This window comes from Mastomys coucha, unplaced genomic scaffold (assembly GCF_008632895.1).
Source record: "Mastomys coucha isolate ucsf_1 unplaced genomic scaffold, UCSF_Mcou_1 pScaffold17, whole genome shotgun sequence".
In the NCBI taxonomy this organism is placed as follows: domain Eukaryota; kingdom Metazoa; phylum Chordata; class Mammalia; order Rodentia; family Muridae; genus Mastomys; species Mastomys coucha.
In genome coordinates, this window is record NW_022196899.1 from 32,508,066 (window position 1) to 32,513,315 (window position 5,250).

Below are 5,250 nucleotides of genomic sequence, written 5' to 3' on the forward strand. Positions count from 1 at the left end.
TGAAGCCAAGTAGTCTTGGTTTCTGTTGGTAGGATTCTTGCGTTTGCCTTTCGCCATCTCTTGATTTTGGGTGTTAGATGTTTTTAATGTCTCTGACTAGAGCTTGTCCTGTCCCTGCCACCCTGCAAGTCCCCTGCGACTCGTGGGGCCTGTGCCTCCTGGCTGGCTGCTCTGGTCTTAGAAACTCACTGGAGAGAAAATGGCCGCTCTCACCCGAGTCTCTGGGTTAAGGCACTCCCTGGAGGTTGGCCCTTCACTTGCAGGGAAGGGGCAGAGAAGGACACTGATCCACCTCTGTCACTTGGAAGCTGAGAGGATCCTGTCTCTGCCATCCTGTAACTCCCCCAGGGCTCGTGGGACCTGTATCTCCAGGCTGGCTGCTCAAAACTTTTTTTTTTAGGTTTCCCTAGACAGGGTTTCTCTGTGTAGTTCTGGCTGTCCTGGAACTCACTCTGTAGACCATGCTGGCCTCAAACTCAGAAATCTGCCTGCCTCTGTCTCCCAAGTGCTGGGATTAAAGGCCTTCACCACCACTGCCCGGCCACTGGCTAGTATTATAGTCACAAGTTCACATTTTAAAATTCCTTTTGGTTGTTTTACAAGTATAGATGAAAAGATATGTGTATATATATATCTATATATATCTATATATATAGAGAGATGTATATATATTATATATATATGTATATGTATTATACATATATATGTATAATATACACACACATACACACACACACACACACAATTTTTGGTTTTCAAAGGGAAGTGTTCATCACCGGGAGCCAGATTGTCTGACCGAGGACCCCAGCTCACCACACTGTCTGAGAAGATCTTCAAGCAGCGCCAGAGCTTTGAACAAAGAGTCGAAGATGTCTGGCTCATCCGGGAGCAGCACCCCACCAAGATACCAGTGATTATAGATACAAGGGTGAGAAGCAGCTGCCCGTCCTGGACAAGTACAAGTTCCTTGTACCTGATCACGTGAATATGAGCGAGCTCATCTAGATAATTGGACGGCGCTAGCAGCTCAATGCTAACCAAGCCTTCTTCCTCCTGGCGAATGGGCACAGTATGGTGAGTGTGTCCGTACCCATCTCTGAAGTTTGTGAGAGTGAAAGAGATGAAGACGGCTTCCTGTACATGGTTTATGCCTCTCAGATGACATTTAGGACAGCACTGACAGTGTTAGGCTACATCAATGCCTGATGGTTGTTAAGCCCTTACCAAGGGAAAAAAGGATGTTACCAGGGTTAGCTTACCACCCACAAATCAGAACGTAGACACATACATAGGGTATTAGGAACTGTTTATCAGCCAGAAACTGACCTCCATGCAAATGCATTCAGCTTGGAAACTCATCTAAACTAGGCTATCTTGTGTTCAAACTTTAGAAGTTTAAAAATAAAATACTTTGCACCCTAAAAAAAATTAAAAAAAAATTGAGGGGTTTCAAAGCTTTCATTATGGTCCAAAAGAATAGGTCTACTGATTTTTTTCTACACTGTAGATTTCTTTATAGAAGTTATAAATTATTATAAATTATATTTATTAATAGTAAATCATATTTATTAATAATAAACTATATTTATTATAAATAGTAGAAATGCTAATATATTTAAAACATTTATCTCATTTTGTAAACATTAAATTCATGTAAACTTCGGGAACTGAGGCTTGGATTTTCCTTTGACAGTTCAAATGAACTCCACATAAATACTCCTGTCAATCAATAGCCTAAGCTGCCTTACCTAATGCTAATTAGTGAGCAGGAAGTTCTAAATGCAAGATTTTCCTTTAAGTTTCTAAACTTTAACTCCTGCTCCTAGTCTATATCTGTCCCAGCAGGTTTCCACTTAGCTGACAGACGCCATCCCTGAATCAGCTGTGGACCACAAACTGCTCCCAATTGCTTGGTAAAAGCCGATGTAAAGCAGTTCAGCCAATGTGACTGCTCCTTGTCTCTTCAGCTGGGTCAGCAAACTGTCTACTTCTGATGAACATTCCCTCCCCCCTACCCCACACTGCCTGAACCCATGTCTTGGCCTTTGACTAGCAATTCAGCTTTTGTGGGTGCTATCAGCATCCAAATTTCACTGAGAAGCACTTACAGAAGGGAGTACATAACCCTTATCCTCAACAAAAGGCTGTAATGTTAGGTCTAAAGGAACTGCAACCACCTCTCTGGAAGGGACCACACCTTCTCATCTTGCCCACCCCCACTGCCGTCAAGGCAGATAGCATCCACACCTTGTTACATTATTCCCAGGTCAAGCACATCATAAGGAATGATGACCCAGCCATGGCAAAGTGAACCATCACCCAGGCTTGAGAAGACCCTCTAAATATAAGACTGACATAGATTATAGACTGAAAATGCTTTTTCTGACTACATTCTCTCCTGTTCTTTCATGGGGTCTATGTCTAGATTCCCCCTTTAAGAGCAAATGCAAACTTGCCATAAATGTCTCAGTTCCTGGCCACCATTTTGTGGGCATTCCTTCCTTCACCTCCCAGTTGAAATTGTTTGGTTCTTATGTGATGGGGGATTAGATTCCTGGTTAGCTCTTTGGCATATGCTTCAAGTCCCCAATTTTGTATCATAGTATCCTCATTTCCCCAGACATTTGTATATGATGGTCCAGTAGGGAGTTACACCTGTATTGGCAAACCTTTTCAGCCCCCTCCCCCAGCAGAGAAAAACGTGCAGTTATTCCCCTCATAGTAGGCTTCGAATTTGGAACAGCTGGAAGCACTCTCAGTTACAGCAATGGCTAAGGCCAACTACAGAAACTTATCAATCAATAACCTAGGATTTATTTTTATTAGAAAAGTCTACTGCAAAATTAGAAGAATAAGTTGACCCACTAGCAGAGTACTCTTACAACGGAGGTTCCTGTATGGCCTTGGGGAAACCTTGCTTCTCCTATGCAAATCACTCAGAAATTATCAGGGATAATTTGACTGAACATCAAAAATGCCTCACAGAGAAAGAGAAAAGACCCTGTGAGGAGGAAATAAATGGCTCCTGATTTCTTTCTTGGGTTCTTCCTGGCTAGTACCTCTGATGTTAGCTGTTGTGGGGCCTTTAGCTCTATTGCTCCTGCTGATTATGGTTGGCTTCTGAATCATTAATATCTCATAAACCAGACATAAATTCTCACACAGCAGCTATTAAGATGATGGAAATTAAGTCCCCATATGAACAGTTACTTACCACAGAGACACAAGGATTTGGCTCATGGTATAACTCAAGGTTATGTTTAAAGGTTTAAAATCTCTGTGCTCAAAAGAAAAATGAATAAACAAATAAATAGAGCTAAACTAGACCTCCTAATGTTAAGAGCTGATAAGGGTTAAATTACTAATGTGGTTTTTGCTTCTGCAAACAACCTTGTTTTGCACAAGAGGCCAGAGAAGAAAGTCTAACTTTGTGGGTTTTGCCTTTATAAGCTCCTGGCTGAGGTTGCCAGGGACTGCGTTCAGAATCAGAGTTCAATGGAGACCTGGAGCCAGTTGTATGAGTAAAGGCCTCTTTTGTTAAAATTTGTTAATGGTCAGACTGGTGAATCTCTGAAGGACCCCAGACTCATAACATTAGCAAGAATCCACAGGGCAGGTGGGGCAGAAGCACTTCTAACTAATAGGTTTCTCCACAGACATAATAATCCAATTCAGCCCAAATCAAAAGTATGGGCAGGGTTTACTGAGCTGCAGCTTTCCAGTGAGCTCACTGATCTCAGGTTAGAACAAGGGGCTTTTATAGTCATGGGCACCTCACCCTCCAAAACCGAATCCCTTCATTACTTAAGGGAAGCCACCTTCTTTGCAGCTGACTTAAGTGTGACTTTGAACAGCTTAGGTTTGCTCTAGGAAGGAGGTGCCTATTGAATGTGATTCAGTTTCAGAGACTTCCTGAAGCTATTGTGTGTTGTTTCCTATTAAGGAGTGTCCCTCAACAGAATGTTTCCATTTCAGAGGAAAGTGTTACACAAAATTCTACCTTTTCTTCTGCCTCTTGAATTCTTTTCTGCTCATTACTTGGTAATGGTTCCTGAGCCTTAGAAGGGGCGACTGTAGTTGTCTACCAATGGCTAAGAATTAGGCAACTGTGTCATAGCAGCAGTCATGTGTTCTGAGGAGTCTCACCAGTGACTGTGAGTTGAGGTTGACAACAGTGGTGATCTATGAACATAAATGCACATAGGCATCCCATCCACCTAGTAAGACATAGAAGCTGCTTCCTCTTTGTGACCTATGATCTTCCCCACTACATATTTTTGTTCTGGCTTACAGTACCAGATGTGAACTCCCTCTTGGAAGCTGGCTTTAAGTCCAGTTAGAAGGCTGTTGGTCTTGTCACTGACAGCTAAGCCAGTGTTGCACAGGTTGGCATATCCTGTCTGGTGTGTCAGTATTTCAGCAGGATCCGTGGCTGAACAGGGTTGTTGGTGGTAGTTCTCCAGCCCCTTCTGGTGCTGCAAAAGCCAGCCAGCAGGATGGAAATTTCCAGATCAGTCCTAGCTTAATTTCTTCATTTCCTACAGTCAAAGCATACACACCTGATTTCTTCAGCAATAGGGTCTGACCACATCAGTAGTTGGTAAATTCATGAACTTGGTGTTTGGGATTGCTTCAAGGTTGTCACTCCTTATCCACAAAAATTTCATCTGCTCTCAATTGAGAGAGTTTTAAAAAGGTGAAATGAAGGGCAAATGTATTAATCAGTGAAGAAGAAAGTTCAATGTAATACAAATGACTTTAACAAATCTTTTAGATGCAAAAATCTAAGCTTCATAAGTAGTATGCATTTTTTTATCTTGCTCTTTAAAGAACTCTTTGGCCTTTAGCCAAAAATGGAAATTCCCCACTTTATAATTTACCATTATCCCTTGACATGTTATGGAGAGAGAAAGATCAACAAAATATCCAAACTTTTCTGTTGTAACAATTATCCAATTCTACTTGGAAGTCAGGAGGTCATTTGTAATAATTTGTTAACTGGGCCTTTAATTCTTGGTATTATTACAAAATAAAAAGCTATTTCTATCTATAGTAACAATGAAGGTTTGTGTTTTCCATCTGGAAAACTCCACAAGCATTGGATTTGATCGGGGAATGTATGTGTGCATGGAAATAGTTTCCCAGCCGATCATCAAGATAGAGTGGGAGGAGACAGAAGGAGAGGTCAAAGGACCATTAACCGTTAAGCCCACGCAAGAAAGGTCTTGACACTCTTAAAAGATACATGCC

The 5,250-nt window shown here is 41.7% G+C and overlaps 1 pseudogene; it reads left to right on the forward strand.

The window, feature by feature from the left end:
• The window catches only part of LOC116094907, an 8,514-nt pseudogene extending 7,308 nt beyond the window's left edge, over positions 1 to 1,206 (forward strand).
• Positions 1,207 to 5,250: the final 4,044 nt, after the last annotated feature.